Here is a 20571-nt window from a genome sequence, read left to right as displayed (position 1 = left end):
CTGTTATTATACATTATAGTGTACTGTTATTATACATCACAGTGTACTATTATTATTCATTATAATGTACTTTTATTATTCATTATAGTGTACTGTTATTATACATTATGGTGTACTGTTATTATTCATTATAGTGTATTATTAATATAGCGTGCATTATTATGTACAATTTACAATATAAGAGGTCTGGTAACTGTATGGAATTGCATGTTGTTCGTTTTTATTTATTTAATTATTGTATATTATGATTTAGTATTATTCAATTCAACATGTTGAATTTAACTTACACAGATTTTTGACTACTAAAGCCTCAAAAATCAAAAAGGCCATGGCAGTTTTCCAGCACAGGTGTGGGGCCCTCTGCAGCTGGGGACAGACCTGCTCCTCACCAGATTGTATGTATAGAAAAGACATAAAGCCATACCATGTAATCTATAAGTTGCGTGCCAACTGACAGTGTTTTTTGTTTTTTTTTAATGTTACAGACCAGTAAATGTCCAGTGCAGGCAGAAGAGAATTTGGTATGTAAATATCTCAGTATATTATATCTGAAATCTCACCTAAACTCTTTACCCACTGCTTAAATTTTACTGCCATATATGTAGTCTGTTAATGTATATTTTTTTCATCATGTTGTTTTAGGCATAATGGCGCTTGTGCTGTTTCCATCGGGCCCAGCACTTTTATCAAGCACGGTCCCCACACCCATGACCCTGGAGCCTCAGCAACCAGCACTCCCCAGCCCAGCAGCACTCCACCCTACGTGATGGTCCATCAGCCAAGACGTGTTCCTCTAACAGCATTTCAACCACCTGTGCCACGTCAACCACGTACATACATTAGGTGAGTGGAAGGCTGACACGTGCAGAAAGTGTGGTCATTCTAGGACATCAGCAACTGGACATAGCCAGGACATGGCCAGAATTTATTGTCCAGTGATAGACGATGACAAAAGAGCAGTTGCTCAAAAAAATGAAGAAAATATAGATATGTTGCATATAGTGCTTGTATTCTTACAAAGTTACATGTATATTTTATATTTAAATATTTGATGTTTAAATCTGTTTTTTTTAATAGTTTGATATATTGCTATTTTATAATTTGTCAATTGTATTTATTATTAGGGGACATGTCATGTATTATTTGAATTGTATTTGCATATTATTCAACTGCTGCTATACATACTGTATGTCTCTTTGCACTGTCTTTTGTCTTGCACTGTTTGCACCAAGTTGCACCCGATGTACTTTATGTAGCAAGGACAACTTACCTCCTGTCCTTAGCTCTGTGTTTTGTAATTATGTTATGTTGTTTATGTAGCACCAGGGTCCTGGAGAAACATCTCATTTCACTGTAAACTGCATCAGCTATATGTGGTCAAAAGGACAATAAAAGCTTCTTGACTTGACTTGAATGTATTCTTTGTTTTATTATTATTTATGAGTTTATTTAGGTGTGTGCTTCAACATATATATTTAATAATATAAATATTTGTAGTTTTTTGTTTATAAATTTCTATACTTTGTTAGTATTTTATAATAATTTATCACTTGTGTATATTGTTATGGTGTGTGTCTTGTACTGTATTATTCTTATCTATGTAAAAAAAAAAAAAAGAAGACAATATTTCTAACAGTAGGTTGTTCTGAGAAGCCATATTTTGCAGATAATTAAATAATCAAAGTCAGCTAACTACAAAGTCAACTAACTACACTGTTGTTCATTTTGACAACAGGAAGGTTTCTGTAGACTAACAATTGCCATTTCTAAACTGAATTAAATTATATTAATTAATTTAATCCTTGACTGAGGTGGGATTCCGAACTGGATAAGTGTGGATTAATCCTTGTCTGAGGTGGGATTCCAACGGGGTCAGTGTGGATGGGAGGGGGACTTGAATTATTTGTGATTTTTTGTAAAAAAAAAAAAAAAATATTACGAAAAAGGCGCATATAAATCACACGTGGCATTCTGTCTCTCCTTTGCATTCTTCCTTTCTTTAATTTCTTCTCTTTTCTTCTCTTTTTTCTTCCTTCCCCTCCTTCCCCATTTTTTTCCTTTCTTCCCCACCCGAAGCAGACTATTGTTCCCCAGCTTGTTCAGCTGCACACAGGCGTTTGTCTGAAAAACCACTTTGCCTTGCTCGTAGAGCGCTGAGACTTGAGAAATCGCATTTTCAGCACCAGAGAAGCACAATGCAGAGAGCACACTGCGCCGAGGCAGGAAACGAGCCAGTTGGATGAAAAATGATGTCTATTCTCCTTCTCCAACCCAATCAAAACCCAAAACCAGACCAGAGAACACTTTATCTTAGCCAAAAGGCCAAGAAGCAATAAACTTTTGTCTCCTCTGCTTAACGGACAGCCTCAGCATCTATACAAGCATGCATAAAGTCACATAACGAAATAAGACCCAAGTACTGGAAACTACCCATTTAACATTGAAGCATACACAGCTTTGCCAGAGCAAAGCTCATGAAAATACTTCAAACTCATTGATGTTTCTCTCCACAGAAATTTTTATTAAAAAGCGAAAGATTTTTGCGTGACTTAAGAGAAACCAGAGCTATGAAGAAAAAAAGGCGAGCAGCACCAGGAAACCCTTGTCGGAGAAACACAATGCTCGATGATGGTAAGGCCGGCCCCTTTTTTTTTTTGTTCTTTTTTCTTTTCTTTTCTTTTTTTTTATATCCTTTCCGTCACACTCGCCTTCTCAAAGGCAGACTAAGAAGTGCAATGTGAATACAGTCACAGCCCAAAGCCAGACCAGAGAACACTTTATCTCTTCTGCTTAACGGACAGTTTCAGGCCACACCTATACAGGCATGCATAAAGTCACATAACCAAATAAGACCCAAGTACTGGAAACTACCCATTTAACATTGAAGCATACACAGCTTTGCCAGAGCAAAGCTCACAAAAATACATCAAACTCATTGATGTTGTGTAGGATCGCTTCTCAGGCTTTTAAGCTACGATCTATTGGGTTCACTGGTCTGGCTTTTTTGCCTTAGTCTGGCCTTGAGAAGGTGAATGGTTAGGTATGGATATGGGTAGGATTTGGATTGTACAAAGAAATCTGTTCTTATCAGCTTAATATCTCATACGTCCTCTATATTAAACAGATTTTTAGAGCTGGAAGCTGGAAAAGGGGATTGCTACGCCCACTCCGCAGATCAGCCTGGTATTGCAGTACGTCCAGGCTTGGTGCACCGTTTTCTGATGTAAAGTGAAGGAGAAAAAATTACTAACTTACTTACTTACTTACCAAATTATGTCTGCATTCAACCCGCCCTGTTCCCTAGCCTATCTTCGCCTCCTTCTGCTCACCACTGTCAGTTGTTGCTCGTCAACCTTTCCCCACCCTTTCTCCACTCAACCAACCCAAGGGGCCGGCCTTACCCTCATCGTGCATTGTGTTTCTCCGACAAGGGTTTCCTGGTGCTGCTCGCCTTTTTTTCCTTATAACTCTGGTTTCTCTTAAGTCACGCTTAAATCTTTTGCCTTTTACTAAAGATTTCTGTGGAGAGGAACATCCCTGAGTTTGATGTATGTTTATGAGCTTTGCTCTAGCAAAGCTGTGTATGCTTCAATGTTAAATGGGTAATTTCCAGGAGTTGAGTCTTATTTGGTTATGTGACTTTATGCATGCCTGCAGAGGTGTGGCCTGAGGCTGTCCGTTAAGCAGAGGAGATAAATGTTTATATCTTCCTGGTCTTTTGGATAATATCATGTGTTCTCTAGTCTGGTTTTGGGCTATGACTGGGTTTGAGAAGGAGAATAGAGGGAATGGGGTTTGTGTAGGATTGTTCTCAGGCTTTTTAGCTATTGTGTTCACTGGTTTGGCTTTGTGGCCTTGGTCTGGGTTCACGTTACAATCCTTAGTCTGGCCTTGAGAAGACTAAAAATGCCAAAATTCATATTTTTATAACTTTCCTATGTTTCTCATGAATTTTGGTATTTTAAAATAATCAATCACATTTCATTTCATAGTTGACCACAAACGTGAAAAAAGTCAAAGAAAACTGCCCCATTCAGCTGAAAAACCGCTTTCCGTTGCTCGTAGAGCGCTGAGACTCGCGGAATCGCATTTTCAAGCCCCAGAGAGGCACAATGTAGAGAGCACTCTGCGCCGAGGCAGGAAACGAGCCAGTTCGATGAAAAATGTTGAAAGATGACTTTGTTAAATGAATTTTCATTGAATATCACTTTTTCCATGTTTCTTATGAATTTTTGCACTTTAATGAAAAAAATCATATTTTCATTGAATATCACTTTTTCAATGTTTCTTATGAATTTTTGCACTTAAATGAAAAAAATCATTTTTTCAATCAAAATTCATATTTTTTTTTACTTTAAAATGAATCTAATGAATATTATTATTTTGAACTAAACAATCACATTTTATATCATAGTTGACCCCAAACGTGAAAAGAGTCAAAGAAAACTGCCCTAGTCAGCTGCACACATGCGTTTGTCTGAAAAAGACTTGCGGAATCGCATTTTCAGCGCCAGAGAAGCACAATGCAGAGAGCACACAGCGCCGAGGCAGGAAACGAGCCAGTTGGATAAAAAATATTTAAAGTTGAGATTGTTAAGTGAATTTTCATGGAATATCACTTTTTCTATGAATTTTTACACATTGATGAAAAAAATCATATTTCATATGAAAATTCATATTTTTGATGACTTTCCTTTGTTTCTTATGAATTTTTGCATTTTAAAGTAAACAAGCACTTTTCATATCATAGTCGAGCCCAAACATGTGAAAAAAGTCAAAGAAAACTGCCCCTTTCAGCTGCACACATGCGTTTGTCTGAAAAACCGCTTTCCCTTGCTCGTAGAGCGCTGAGACTTGCGGAATCGCATTTTCAGCGCCAGAGAAGCACAATGCAGAGAGCACACCGCGCTGAGTCAGGAAACGAGCCAGAGCGATGAAAAATGATGAAAGTTGACTTTGTTAAGTGAATTTTCAAGGATAATCACTTTTTCCATGTTTCTTATGATTTTTTGAACTTTGATGAAAAAATTCATATTTCATATGAAAATTCATATTTTTGATGACTTTCCTTTGTTTCTTATGAATTTTTGCATTTTAAAGTAAACAAGCACTTTTCATGTCATAGTCGACCCCAAACATGTGAAAAAAGTCAAAGAAAACTGCCCCATTCAGCTGCACACATGCGTTTGTCTGAAAAACCGCTTTCCCTTGCTCGTAGAGCCTTGAGACTTGCGGAATCGCATTTTCAGCGCCAGAGAAGCACAATGCAGAGAGCACACCGCACTGAGGCAGGAAACGAGCCAGTTCGATGAAAAATGATGAGAGTTGAATTTGTTAAGTGAATTTTCAAGGATAATCACTTTTTCCATGTTTCTTATGATTTCTTGAACTTTGATGAAAAAAATCATATTTCATATGAAAATTCATATTTTTCATGACTTTCCTTTGTTTCTTATGAATTTTTGCATTTTAAAGTAAACAAGCACTTTTCATATCATAGTCGACCCCAAACGTGAAAAAAGTCAAAGAAAACTGCCCCATTCAGCTGCACACATGCGTTTGTCTGAAAAACCGCTTTCCCTTGCTCGTAGAGCGCTGAGACTTGCGGAATCGCATTTTCAGCGCCAGAGAAGCACAATGCAGAGAGCAAACCGCGCTGAGTCAGGAAACGAGCCTGTTCGATGAAAAATGATGAAAGTTGACTTTGTTAAGTGAATTTTCAAGGATAATCACTTTTTCCATGTTTCTTATGATTTTGTTGAACTTTGTTGAAAAAAATCATATTTCATATGAAAATTCATATTTTTGATGACTTTCCTTTGTTTCTTATGAATTTTTGCATTTTAAAGTAAACAAGCACTTTTCGTATCATAGTCGACCCCAAACGTGAAAAAAGTCAAAAAAAAACATCCCCATTCAGCTGCACACATGCGTTTGTCTGAAAAACCGCTTTCCCTTGCTCGTAGAGCGCTGAGACTTGCGGAATCGCATTTTCAGCGCCAGAGAAGCACAATGCAGAGAGCACACCGCGCTGAGTCAGGAAACGAGCCAGAGCGATGAAAAATGATGAAAGTTGACTTTAAGTGAATTTTCAAGGATAATCACTTTTTCCATGTTTCTTATGATTTTTTGAACTTTGATGAAAAAAATCATATTTCATATGAAAATTCATATTTTTGATGACTTTCCTTTGTTTCTTATGATTTTTTGAACTTTGATGAAAAAAATCATACTTCATATGAAAATTCATATTTTTGATGACTTTCCTTTGTTTCTTATGAATTTTTGCATTTTAAAGTAAACAAGCACTTTTCATGTCATAGTCGACCCCAAACATGTGAAAAAAGTCAAAGAAAACTGCCCCATTCAGCTGCACACATGCGTTTGTCTGAAAAACCGCTTTCCCTTGCTCGTAGAGCGCTGAGACTTGCGGAATCGCATTTTCAGCGCCAGAGAAGCACAATGCAGAGAGCAAACCGCGCTGAGTCAGGAAACGAGCCAGTTCGATGAAAAATGATGAAAGTTGACTTTGTTAAGTGAATTTTCATGGATAATCTTTTTTTCCATGTTTCTTATGAATGTTTGAACTGTGATGAAAAAAATCATATTTCATATGAAAATTCATATTTTTGATGACTTTCCTTTGTTTCTTATGGATTTTTGCATTTTAAAGTAAACAAGCACTTTTCATATCATAGTCGACCCCAAACATGTGAAAAAAGTCAAAGAAAACTGCCCCTTTCAGCTGCACACATGCGTTTGTCTGAAAAACCGCTTTCCCTTGCTCGTAGAGCGCTGAGACTTGCGGAATCGCATTTTCAGCGCCAGAGAAGCACAATGCAGAGAGCACACTGCGCTGAGTCAGGAAACGAGCCAGTTCGATGAAAAATGATGAAAGATGACATAAGTGAATTTTCAAGGATAATCACTTTTTCCATGTTTCTTATGATTTTTTGAACTTTGATGAAAAAAATCATATTTCATATGAAAATTCATATTTTTCATGACTTTCCTTTGTTTCTTATGAATTTTTGCATTTTAAAGTAAACAAGCACTTTTCATGTCATAGTCGACCCCAAACATGTGAAAAAAAGTCAAAGAAAACTGCCCCATTCAGCTGCACACATGCGTTTGTCTGAAAAACCGCTTTCCCTTGCTCGTAGAGCGCTGAGACGTGCGGAATCGCATTTTCAGCGCCAGAGAAGCACAATGCAGAGAGCACATCGCGCTGAGTCAGGAAACGAGCCAGATCGATGAAAAATGATGAAAGTTGACTTTGTTAAGTGAATTTTCAAGGATAATCACTTTTTCCATGTTTCTTATGATTTTTTTGAACTTTGATGAAAAAAATCATATTTCATATGAAAATTCATATTTTTCATGACTTTCCTTTGTTTCTTATGAATTTTTGCATTTTAAAGTAAATAAGCACTTTTCATGTCATAGTCGACCCCAAACATGTGAAAAATGTCAAAGAAAACTGCCCCATTCAGCTGCACACATGCGTTTGTCTGAAAAACCGCTTTCCCTTGCTCGTAGAGCCTTGAGACTTGCGGAATCGCATTTTCAGCGACAGAGAAGCACAATGCAGAGAGCACACCGCGCTGAGTCAGGAAACGAGCCAGAGCGATGAAAAATGATGAAAGTTGACTTTGTTAAGTGAATTTTCAAGGATAATCACTTTTTCCATATTTCTTATGATTTTTTGAACTTTGATGAAAAAAATCATATTTCATATGAAAATTCATATTTTTGATGACTTTCCTTTGTTTCTTATGAATTTTTGCATTTTAAAGTAAACAAGCACTTTTCATGTCATAGTCGACCCCAAACATGTGAAAAAAGTCAAAGAAAACTGCCCCATTCAGCTGCACACATGCGTTTGTCTGAAAAACCGCTTTCCCTTGCTCGTAGAGCGCTGAGACTTGCGGAATCGCATTTTCAGCGCCAGAGAAGCACAATGCAGAGAGCAAACCGCGCTGAGTCAGGAAACGAGCCAGTTCGATGAAAAATGATGAAAGTTGACATTGTTAAGTGAATTTTCAAGGATAATCACTTTTTCCATGTTTCTTATGAATGTTTGAACTGTGATGAAAAAAATCATATTTCATATGAAAATTCATATTTTTGATGACTTTCCTTTGTTTCTTATGAATTTTTGCATTTTAAAGTAAACAAGCACTTTTCATGTCATAGTCGACCCCAAACATGTGAAAAATGTCAAAGAAAACTGCCCCATTCAGCTGCACACATGCGTTTGTCTGAAAAACCGCTTTCCCTTGCTCGTAGAGCCTTGAGACTTGCGGAATCGCATTTTCAGCGCCAGAGAAGCACAATGCAGAGAGCACACCGCGCTGAGTCAGGAAACGAGCCAGAGCGATGAAAAATGATGAAAGTTGACTTTGTTAAGTGAATTTTCAAGGATAATCACTTTTTCCATATTTCTTATGATTTTTTGAACTTTGATGAAAAAAATCATATTTCATATGAAAATTCATATTTTTGATGACTTTCCTTTGTTTCTTATGATTTTTTGAGCTTTGATGAAAAAAAATCATACTTCATATGAAAATTCATATTTTTGATGACTTTCCTTTGTTTCTTATGAATTTTTGCATTTTAAAGTAATCAAGCACTTTTAATATCATAGTCGACCCCAAACATGTAAAAAAAGTCAAAGAAAACTGCCCCTTTCAGCTGCACACATGCGTTTGTCTGAAAAACCGCTTTCCCTTGCTCGTAGAGCGCTGAGACTTGCGGAATCGCATTTTCAGCGACAGAGAAGCACAATGCAGAGAGCACACCGCGCTGAGTCGGGAAACGAGCCAGAGCGATGAAAAATGATGAAAGTTGACTTTGTTAAGTGAATTTTCAAGGATAATCACTTTTTCCATGTTTCTTATGATTTTTTGAACTTTGATGAAAAAAATCATATTTCATATGAAAATTCATATTTTTGATGACTTTCCTTTGTTTCTTATGAATTTTTGCATTTTAAAGTAAACAAGCACTTTTCATGTCATAGTCGACCCCAAACATGTGAAAAAAGTCAAAGAAAACTGCCCCTTTCAGCTGCACACATGCGTTTGTCTGAAAAACCGCTTTCCCTTGCTCGTAGAGCGCTGAGACTTGCGGAATCGCATTTTCAGCGCCAGAGAAGCACAATGCAGAGAGCACACCGCGCTGAGTCAGGAAACGAGCCAGAGCGATGAAAAATGATGAAAGTTGACTTTGTTAAGTGAATTTTCAAGGATAATCACTTTTTCCATGTTTCTTATGATTTTTTGAACTTTGATGAAAAAAATCATATTTCATATGAAAATTCATATTTTTCATGACTTTCCTTTGTTTCTTATGAATTTTTGCATTTTAAAGTAAACAAGCACTTTTCATATCATAGTCGACCCCAAACATGTGAAAAAAGTCAAAGAAAACTTCCCCATTCAACTGCACACATGCGTTTGTCTGAAAAACCGCGTTCCCTTGCTCGTAGAGCCTTGAGACTTGCGGAATCGCATTTTCAGCGCCAGAGAAGCACAATGCAGAGAGCACACCGCGCTGAGTCAGGAAACGAGCCAGAGCGATGAAAAATGATGAAAGTTGACTTTGTTAAGTGAATTTTCAAGGATAATCACTTTTTCCATGTTTCTTATGATTTTTTGAACTTTGATGAAAAAAATCATATTTCATATGAAAATTCATATTTTTCATGACTTTCCTTTGTTTCTTATGAATTTTTGCATTTTAAAGTAAACAAGCACTTTTCATGTCATAGTCGACCCCAAACATGTGAAAAAAGTCAAAGAAAACTGCCCCTTTCAGCTGCACACATGCGTTTGTCTGAAAAACCGCTTTCCCTTGCTCGTAGAGCGCTGAGACTTGCGGAATCGCATTTTCAGCGCCAGAGAAGCACAATGCAGAGAGCACACCGCGCTGAGGCTGAAACGAGCCAGTTCGATGAAAAATGATGAAAGTTGACTTTGTTAAGTGAATTTTCAAGGATAATCACTTTTTCCATGTTTCTTATGATTTTTTGAACTTTGATGAAAAAAATCATATTTCATATGAAAATTCATATTTTTCATGACTTTCCTTTGTTTCTTATGAATTTTTGCATTTTAAAGTAAACAAGCACTTTTCATGTCATAGTCGACCCCAAACATGTGATAAAAGTCAAAGAAAACTGCCCCTTTCAGCTGCACACATGCGTTTGTCTGAAAAACCGCTTTCCCTTGCTCGTAGAGCCTTGAGACTTGCGGAATCGCATTTTCAGCGCCAGAGAAGCACAATGCAGAGAGCACACCGCACTGAGGCAGGAAACGAGCCAGATCGATGAAAAATGATGAGAGTTGAATTTGTTAAGTGAATTTTCAAGGATAATCACTTTTTCCATGTTTCTTATGATTTTTTGAACTTTGATGAAAAAAATCATATTTCATATGAAAATTCATATTTTTCATGACTTTCCTTTGTTTCTTATGAATTTTTGCATTTTAAAGTAAACAAGCACTTTTCATGTCATAGTCGACCCCAAACATGTGAAAAAAGTCAAAGAAAAATGCCCCATTCAGCTGCACACATGCGTTTGTCTGAAAAACCGCTTTCCCTTGCTCGTAGAGCGCTGAGACTTGCGGAAACGCATTTTCAGCGCCAGAGAAGCACAATGCAGAGAGCACATCGCGCTGAGTCAGGAAACGAGCCAGTTCGATGAAAAATGATGAAAGTTGACTTTGTTCAGTGAATTTTCAAGGATAATCACTTTTTCCACGTTTCTTATGATTTTTTGAACTTTGATGAAAAAAATCATATTTCATATGAAAATTCATATTTTTCATGACTTTCCTTTGTTTCTTATGAATTTTTGAGCTTTGATGAAAAAAAATCATACTTCATATGAAAATTCATATTTTTGATGACTTTCCTTTGTTTCTTATGAATTTTTCATTTTAAAGTAATCAAGCACTTTTAATATCATAGTCGACCCCAAACATGTGAAAAAAGTCAAAGAAAATTGCCCCTTTCAGCTGCACACATGCGTTTGTCTGAAAAACCGCTTTCCCTTGCTCGTAGAGCGCTGAGACTTGCGGAATCGCATTTTCAGCGCCAGAGAAGCACAATGCAGAGAGCACATCGCGCTGAGTCAGGAAACGAGCCAGATCGATGAAAAATGATGAAAGTTGACTTTGTTAAGTGAATTTTCAAGGATAATCACTTTTTCCATGTTTCTTATGATTTTTTGAACTTTGATGAAAAAAATCATATTTCATATGAAAATTCATATTTTTCATGACTTTCCTTTGTTTCTTATGAATTTTTGCATTTTAAAGTAAACAAGCACTTTTCATGTCATAGTCGACCCCAAACATGTGAAAAAAGTCAAAGAAAATTGCCCCTTTCAGCTGCACACATCCGTTTGTCTGAAAAACCGCTTTCCCTTGCTCGTAGAGCGCTGAGACTTGCGGAAACGCATTTTCAGCGCCAGAGAAGCAGAATGCAGAGAGCACACCGCGCTGAAGCTGAAACGAGCCAGTTCGATGAAAAATGATGAAAGTTGACTTTGTTAAGTGAATTTTCAAGGATAATCACTTTTTCCATGTTTCTTATGATTTTTTGAACTTTGATGAAAAAAATCATATTTCATATGAAAATTCATATTTTTGATGACTTTCCTTTGTTTCTTATGAATTTTTGCATTTTAAAGTAAACAAGCACTTTTCATGTCATAGTCGACCCCAAACATGTGAAAAATGTCAAAGAAAACTGCCCCATTCAGCTGCACACATGCGTTTGTCTGAAAAACCGCTTTCCCTTGCTCGTAGAGCCTTGAGACTTGCGGAATCGCATTTTCAGCGCCAGAGAAGCACAATGCAGAGAGCACACCGCGCTGAGTCAGGAAACGAGCCAGAGCGATGAAAAATGATGAAAGTTGACTTTGTTAAGTGAATTTTCAAGGATAATCACTTTTTCCACGTTTCTTATGATTTTTTGAACTTTGATGAAAAAAATCATATTTCATATGAAAATTCATATTTTTCATGACTTTCCTTTGTTTCTTATGAATTTTTGCATTTTAAAGTAATCAAGCACTTTTAATATCATAGTCGACCCCAAACATGTGAAAAAAGTCAAAGAAAACTGCCCCTTTCAGCTGCACACATGCGTTTGTCTGAAAAACCGCTTTCCCTTGCTCGTAGAGCCTTGAGACTTGCGGAATCGCATTTTCAGCGCCAGAGAAGCACAATGCAGAGAGCACACCGCGCTGAGTCAGGAAACGAGCCAGAGCGATGAAAAATGATGAAAGTTGACTTTGTTAAGTGAATTTTCAAGGATAATCACTTTTTCCACGTTTCTTATGATTTTTTGAACTTTGATGAAAAAAATCATATTTCATATGAAAATTCATATTTTTCATGACTTTCCTTTGTTTCTTATGAATTTTTGCATTTTAAAGTAATCAAGCACTTTTAATATCATAGTCGACCCCAAACATGTGAAAAAAGTCAAAGAAAATTGCCCCTTTCAGCTGCACACATGCGTTTGTCTGAAAAACCGCTTTCCCTTGCTCGTAGAGCGCTGAGACTTGCGGAATCGCATTTTCAGCGCCAGAGAAGCACAATGCAGAGAGCACACCGCGCTGAGTCAGGAAACGAGCCAGAGCGATGAAAAATGATGAAAGTTGACTTTGTTAAGTGAATTTTCAAGGATAATCACTTTTTCCATGTTTCTTATGATTTTTTGAACTTTGATGAAAAAAATCATATTTCATATGAAAATTCATATTTTTCATGACTTTCCTTTGTTTCTTATGAATTTTTGCATTTTAAAGTAAACAAGCACTTTTCATGTCATAGTCGACCCCAAACATGTGATAAATGTCAAAGAAAACTGCCCCATTCAGCTGCACACATGCGTTTCTTTGATTAACCGCTTTCCCTTGCTCGTAGAGCCTTGAGACTTGCGGAATCGCATTTTCAGCGCCAGAGAAGCACAATGCAGAGAGCACACCGCGCTGAGTCAGGAAACGAGCCAGAGCGATGAAAAATGATGAAAGTTGACTTTGTTAAGTGAATTTTCAAGGATAATCACTTTTTCCATGTTTCTTATGATTTTTTGAACTTTGATGAAAAAAATCATATTTCATATGAAAATTCATATTTTTCATGACTTTCCTTTGTTTCTTATGATTTTTTGCATTTTAAAGTAAACAAGCACTTTTCATGTCATAGTCGACCCCAAACATGTGAAAAAAGTCAAAGAAAAATGCCCCATTCAACTGCACACATGCGTTTGTCTGAAAAACCGCTTTCCCTTGCCCGTAGAGCGCTGAGACTTGCGGAATCGCATTTTCAGCGCCAGAGAAGCACAATGCAGAGAGCACATCGCGCTGAGTGAGGAAACGAGCCAGATCGATGAAAAATGATGAAAGTTGACTTTGTTAAGTGAATTTTCAAGGATAATCACTTTTTCCATGTTTCTTATGATTTTTTGAACTTTGATGAAAAAAATCATATTTCATATGAAAATTCATATTTTTCATGACTTTCCTTTGTTTCTTATGAATTTTTGCATTTTAAAGTAAACAAGCACTTTTCATGTCATAGTCGACCCCAAACATGTGAAAAATGTCAAAGAAAACTGCCCCATTCAGCTGCACACATGCGTTTGTCTGAAAAACCGCTTTCCCTTGCTCGTAGAGCCTTGAGACTTGCGGAATCGCATTTTCAGCGCCAGAGAAGCACAATGCAGAGAGCACACCGCGCTGAGTCAGGAAACGAGCCAGAGCGATGAAAAATGATGAAAGTTGACTTTGTTAAGTGAATTTTCAAGGATAATCACTTTTTCCATGTTTCTTATGATTTTTTGAACTTTGATGAAAAAAATCATATTTCATATGAAAATTCATATTTTTGATGACTTTCCTTTGTTTCTTATGAATTTTTGCATTTTAAAGTAAACAAGCACTTTTCATGTCATAGTCGACCCCAAACATGTGAAAAATGTCAAAGAAAACTGCCCCATTCAGCTGCACACATGCGTTTGTCTGAAAAACCGCTTTCCCTTGCTCGTAGAGCGCTGAGACTTGCGGAATCGCATTTTCAGCGCCAGAGAAGCACAATGCAGAGAGCACACCGCGCTGAGTCAGGAAACGAGCCAGAGCGATGAAAAATGATGAAAGTTGACTTTGTTAAGTGAATTTTCAAGGATAATCACTTTTTCCACGTTTCTTATGATTTTTTGAACTTTGATGAAAAAAATCATATTTCATATGAAAATTCATATTTTTCATGACTTTCCATTGTTTCTTATGAATTTTTGAGCTTTGATGAAAAAAAATCATACTTCATATGAAAATTCATATTTTTGATGACTTTCCTTTGTTACTTATGAATTTTTGCATTTTAAAGTAATCAAGCACTTTTAATATCATAGTCGACCCCAAACATGTGAAAAAAGACAAAGAAACCTGCCCCTTTCAGCTGCACACATGCGTTTGTCTGAAAAACCGCTTTCCCTTGCTCGTAGAGCGCTGAGACTTGCGGAATCGCATTTTCAGCGCCAGAGAAGCACAATGCAGAGAGCAAACCGCGCTGAGTCAGGAAACGAGCCAGATCGATGAAAAATGATCAAAGTTGACTTTGTTAAGCGAATTTTCAAGGATAATCCCTTTTTCCATATTTCTTATGAATTTTTGAGCTTTGATGAAAAAAAATCATACTTCATATGAAAATTCATATTTTTGATGACTTTCCTTTGTTTCTTATGAATTTTTGCATTTTAAAGTAATCAAGCACTTTTAATATCATAGTCGACCCCAAACATGTGAAAAAAGTCAAAGAAAACTGCCCCTTTCAGGTGCACACATGCGTTTGTCTGAAAAACCGCTTTCCCTTGCTCGTAGAGCGCTGAGACTTGCGGAATCGCATTTTCAGCGCCAGAGAAGCACAATGAAGAGAGCACACCGCGCTGAGGCTGAAACGAGCCAGATCGATGAAAAATGATGAAAGTTGACTTTGTTAAGTGAATTTTCAAGGATAATCACTTTTTCCATGTTTCTTATGATTTTTTGAACTTTGATGAAAAAAATCATATTTCATATGAAAATTCATATTTTTCATGACTTTCCTTTGTTTCTTATGAATTTTTGCATTTTAAAGTAAACAAGCACTTTTCATGTCATAGTCGACCCCAAACATGTGAAAAAAGTCAAAGAAAAATGCCCCTTTCAGCTGCACACATGCGTTTGTCTGAAAAACCGCTTTCCCTTGCTCGTAGAGCGCTGAGACTTGCGGAATCGCATTTTCAGCGACAGAGAAGCACAATGCAGAGAGCACACCGCGCTGAGTCAGGAAACGAGCCAGATCGATGAAAAATGATGAGAGTTGAATTTGTTAAGTGAATTTTCAAGGATAATCACTTTTTCCATGTTTCTTATGATTTTTTGAACTTTGATGAAAAAAATCATATTTCATATGAAAATTCATATTTTTCATGACTTTCCTTTGTTTCTTATGAATTTTTGCATTTTAAAGTAAACAAGCACTTTCATATCATAGTCGACCCCAAACATGTGAAAAAAAGTCAAAGAAAACTGCCCCATTCAGCTGCACACATGCGTTTGTCTGAAAAACCGCTTTCCCTTGCTCGTAGAGCCTTGAGACTTGCGGAATCGCATTTTCAGCGCCTTAGAAGCACAATGCAGAGAGCACACCGCGCTGAGTCAGGAAACGAGCCAGAGCGATGAAAAATGATGAAAGTTGACTTTGTTAAGTGAATTTTCAAGGATAATCACTTTTTCCATGTTTCTTATGATTTTTTGAACTTTGATGAAAAAAATCATATTTCATATGAAAATTCATATTTTTGATGACTTTCCTTTCTTTCTTATGAATTTTTGCATTTTAAAGTAAACAAGCACTTTTCATATCATAGTCGACCCCAAACATGTGAAAAATGTCAAAGAAAACTGCCCCATTCAGCTGCACACATGCGTTTGTCTGAAAAACCGCTTTCCCTTGCTCGTAGAGCGCTGAGATTTGCGGAAACGCATTTTCAGCGCCAGAGAAGCACAATGCAGAGAGCACACCGCGCTGAGGCTGAAACGAGCCAGTTCGATGAAAAATGATGAAAGTTGACTTTGTTAAGTGAATTTTCAAGGATAATCACTTTTTCTACATTACTTATGATTTTCTGAACTTTGATGAAAAAAATCATACTTCATATGAAAATTCATATTTTTGATGACTTTCCTTTGTTTCTTATGAATTTTTGCATTTTAAAGTAAACAAGCACTTTTCATGTCATAGTCGACCCCAAACATGTGAAAAATGTCAAAGAAAACTGCCCCATTCAGCTGCACACATGCGTTTGTCTGAAAAACCGCTTTCCCTTGCTCGTAGAGCCTTGAGACTTGCGGAATCGCATTTTCAGCGCCAGAGAAGCACAATGCAGAGAGCACACCGCGCTGAGTCAGGAAACGAGCCAGAGCGATGAAAAATGATGAAAGTTGACTTTGTTAAGTGAATTTTCAAGGATAATCACTTTTTCCATGTTTCTTATGATTTTTTGAACTTTGATGAAAAAAATCATATTTCATATGAAAATTCATATTTTTCATGACTTTCCTTTGTTTCTTATGAATTTTTGCATTTTAAAGTAAACAAGCACTTTTCATGTCATAGTCGACCCCAAACATGTGAAAAAAAGTCAAAGAAAACTGCCCCATTCAGCTGCACACATGCGTTTGTCTGAAAAACCGCTTTCCCTTGCTCGTAGAGCCTTGAGACTTGCGGAATCGCATTTTCAGCGCCAGAGAAGCACAATGCAGAGAGCACATCGCGCTGAGTCAGGAAACGAGCCAGATCGATGAAAAATGATGAAAGTTGACTTTGTTAAGTGAATTTTCAAGGATAATCACTTTTTCCATGTTTCTTATGATTTTTTGAACTTTGATGAAAAAAATCATATTTCATATGAAAATTCATATTTTTCATGACTTTCCTTTGTTTCTTATGAATTTTTGCATTTTAAAGTAAACAAGCACTTTTCATGTCATAGTCGACCCCAAACATGTGAAAAAAGTCAAAGAAAACTGCCCCTTTCAGCTGCACACATGCGTTTGTCTGAAAAACCGCTTTCCCTTGCTCGTAGAGCGCTGAGACTTGCGGAAACGCATTTTCAGCGCCAGAGAAGCACAATGCAGAGAGCACACCGCGCTGAGGCTGAAACGAGCCAGTTCGATGAAAAATGATGAAAGTTGACTTTGTTAAGTGAATTTTCAAGGATAATCACTTTTTCTACATTACTTATGATTTTCTGAACTTTGATGAAAAAAATCATATTTCATATGAAAATTCATATTTTTGATGACTTTCCTTTGTTTCTTATGAATTTTTGCATTTTAAAGTAAACAAGCACTTTTCATGTCATAGTCGACCCCAAACATGTGAAAAATGTCAAAGAAAACTGCCCCATTCAGCTGCACACATGCGTTTGTCTGAAAAACCGCTTTCCCTTGCTCGTAGAGCGCTGAGACTTGCGGAATCGCATTTTCAGCGCCAGAGAAGCACAATGCAGAGAGCACACCGCGCTGAGTCAGGAAACGAGCCAGAGCGATGAAAAATGATGAAAGTTGACTTTGTTAAGTGAATTTTCAAGGATAATCACTTTTTCCATGTTTCTTATGATTTTTTGAACTTTGATGAAAAAAATCATATTTCATATGAAAATTCATATTTTTCATGACTTTCCTTTGTTTCTTATGAATTTTTGCATTTTAAAGTAAACAAGCACTTTTCATGTCATAGTCGACCCCAAACATGTGAAAAAAATGTCAAAGAAAACTGCCCCATTCAGCTGCACACATGCGTTTGTCTGAAAAACCGCTTTCCCTTGCTCGTAGAGCCTTGAGACTTGCGGAATCGCATTTTCAGCGCCAGAGAAGCACAATGCAGAGAGCACACCGCGCTGAGTCAGGAAACGAGCCAGATCGATGAAAAATGATGAAAGTTGACTTTGTTAAGTGAATTTTCAAGGATAATCACTTTTTCCATGTTTCTTATGATTTTTTGAACTTTGATGAAAAAAATCATATTTCATATGAAAATTCATATTTTTGATGACTTTCCTTTGTTTCTTATGAATTTTTGCATTTTAAAGTAAACAAGCACTTTTCATGTCATAGTCGACCCCAAACATGTGAAAAAAGTCAAAGAAAACTGCCCCTTTCAGCTGCACACATGCGTTTGTCTGAAAAACCGCTTTCCCTTGCTCGTAGAGCGCTGAGACTTGCGGAATCGCATTTTCAGCGCCAGAGAAGCACAATGCAGAGAGCACATCGCGCTGAGTCAGGAAACGAGCCAGATCGATGAAAAATGATGAAAGTTGACTTTGTTAAGTGAATTTTCAAGGATAATCACTTTTTCCATGTTTCTTATGATTTTTTGAACTTTGATGAAAAAAATCATATTTCATATGAAAATTCATATTTTTGATGACTTTCCTTTGTTTCTTATGAATTTTTGAGCTTTGATGAAAAAAATCATACTTCATATGAAAATTCATATTTTTGATGACTTTCCTTTGTTTCTTATGAATTTTTGCATTTTAAAGTAAACAAGCACTTTTCATGTCATAGTCGACCCCAAACATGTGAAAAATGTCAAAGAAAACTGCCCCATTCAGCTGCACACATGCGTTTGTCTGAAAAACCGCTTTCCCTTGCTCGTAGAGCCTTGAGACTTGCGGAATCGCATTTTCAGCGCCAGAGAAGCACAATGCAGAGAGCACACCGCGCTGAGTCAGGAAACGAGCCAGAGCGATGAAAAATGATGAAAGTTGACTTTGTTAAGTGAATTTTCAAGGATAATCACTTTTTCCACGTTTCTTATGATTTTTTGAACTTTGATGAAAAAAATCATATTTCATATGAAAATTCATATTTTTCATGACTTTCCTTTGTTTCTTATGAATTTTTGAGCTTTGATGAAAAAAAAATCATACTTCATATGAAAATTCATATTTTTGATGACTTTCCTTTGTTTCTTATGAATTTTTCATTTTAAAGTAATCAAGCACTTTTAATATCATAGTCGACCCCAAACATGTGAAAAAAGTCAAAGAAAATTGCCCCTTTCAGCTGCACACATCCGTTTGTCTGAAAAACCGCTTTCCCTTGCTCGTAGAGCGCTGAGACCTGCGGAATCGCATTTCAGCGCCAGAGAAGCACAATGCAGAGAGCACATCGCGCTGAGTCAGGAAACGAGCCAGATCGATGAAAAATGATGAAAGTTGACTTTGTTAAGTGAATTTTCAAGGATAATCATTTTTTCCATGTTTTTTATGATTTTTTGAACTTTGATGAAAAAAATCATATTTCATATGAAAATTCATATTTTTGATGACTTTTCTTTGTTTCTTATGAATTTTTGCATTTTAAAGTAAACAAGCACTTTTCATGTCATAGTCGACCCCAAACATGTGAAAAAAGTCAAAGAAAACTGCCCCTTTCAGCTGCACACATGCGTTTGTCTGAAAAACCGCTTTCCCTTGCTCGTAGAGCGCTGAGACTTGCGGAAACGCATTTTCAGCGCCAGAGAAGCACAATGCAGAGAGCACACCGCGCTGAGGCTGAAACGAGCCAGTTCGATGAAAAATGATGAAAGTTGAATTTGTTAAGTGAATTTTCAAGGATAATCACTTTTTCTATATTACTTATGATTTTTTGAACTTTGATGAAAAAAATCATATTTCATATGAAAATTCATATTTTTGATGACTTTCCTTTGTTTCTTATGAATTTTTGAGCTTTGATGAAAAAAATCATACTTCATATGAAAATTCATATTTTTGATGACTTTCCTTTGTTTCTTATGAATTTTTGCATTTTAAAGTAAACAAGCACTTTTCATGTCATAGTCGACCCCAAACATGTGAAAAATGTCAAAGAAAACTGCCCCATTCAGCTGCACACATGCGTTTGTCTGAAAAACCGCTTTCCCTTGCTCGTAGAGCCTTGAGACTTGCGGAATCGCATTTTCAGCGCCAGAGAAGCACAATGCAGAGAGCACACCGCGCTGAGTCAGGAAACGAGCCAGAGCGATGAAAAATGATGAAAGTTGACTTTGTTAAGTGAATTTTCAAGGATAATCACTTTTTCCACGTTTCTTATGATTTTTTGAACTTTGATGAAAAAAATCATATTTCATATGAAAATTCATATTTTTCATGACTTTCCTTTGTTTCTTATGAATTTTTGCATTTTAAAGTAAACAAGCACTTTTAATATCATAGTCGACCACAAACATGTGAAAAAAGTCAAAGAAAATTGCCCCTTTCAGCTGCACACATGCGTTTGTCTGAAAAACCGCTTTCCCTTGCTCGTAGAGCGCTGAGACTTGCGGAATCGCATTTTCAGCGCCAGAGAAGCACAATGCAGAGAGCACACCGCGCTGAGTCAGGAAACGAGCCAGAGCGATGAAAAATGATGAAAGTTGACTTTGTTAAGTGAATTTTCAAGGATAATCACTTTTTCCATGTTTCTTATGATTTTTTGAACTTTGATGAAAAAAATCA

At 36.8% G+C, this 20571-nt stretch overlaps 1 long non-coding RNA gene, 2 other non-coding genes and 1 pseudogene across 3 annotated transcripts; 3 read left to right on the top strand and 1 right to left on the bottom strand.

Moving 5' to 3' along the window:
• The first annotated feature begins 257 nt into the window (after positions 1-257).
• On the top strand, positions 258-1086 carry LOC131351725 (uncharacterized). Its single transcript, XR_009204429.1, has 3 exons — positions 258-395; positions 486-521; positions 643-1086. It is a non-coding gene; the product is annotated as an uncharacterized LOC131351725 (long non-coding RNA).
• A 1367-nt stretch (positions 1087-2453) lies between these two features.
• Positions 2454-2568, bottom strand: LOC131352452 (U5 spliceosomal RNA). Its single transcript, XR_009204510.1, has one exon. It is a non-coding gene; the product is annotated as a U5 spliceosomal RNA (small nuclear RNA).
• Positions 2569-2995: 427 nt separating this feature from the next.
• LOC131352450 (U2 spliceosomal RNA) lies at positions 2996-3217 on the top strand (annotated as a pseudogene).
• Positions 3218-3464: 247 nt separating this feature from the next.
• Positions 3465-3579, top strand: LOC131352451 (U5 spliceosomal RNA). Its single transcript, XR_009204509.1, has one exon. It is a non-coding gene; the product is annotated as a U5 spliceosomal RNA (small nuclear RNA).
• The last annotated feature ends 16992 nt before the right edge of the window (positions 3580-20571 follow it).

The sequence above is a fragment of the Hemibagrus wyckioides genome, linkage group LG04 (assembly GCF_019097595.1).
Source record: "Hemibagrus wyckioides isolate EC202008001 linkage group LG04, SWU_Hwy_1.0, whole genome shotgun sequence".
Classification (NCBI taxonomy): Eukaryota; Metazoa; Chordata; class Actinopteri; order Siluriformes; family Bagridae; genus Hemibagrus; species Hemibagrus wyckioides.
The sequence above is the reverse complement of the archived record's forward strand: the minus strand, read 5'-3'. Positions and strand labels throughout refer to the sequence as shown.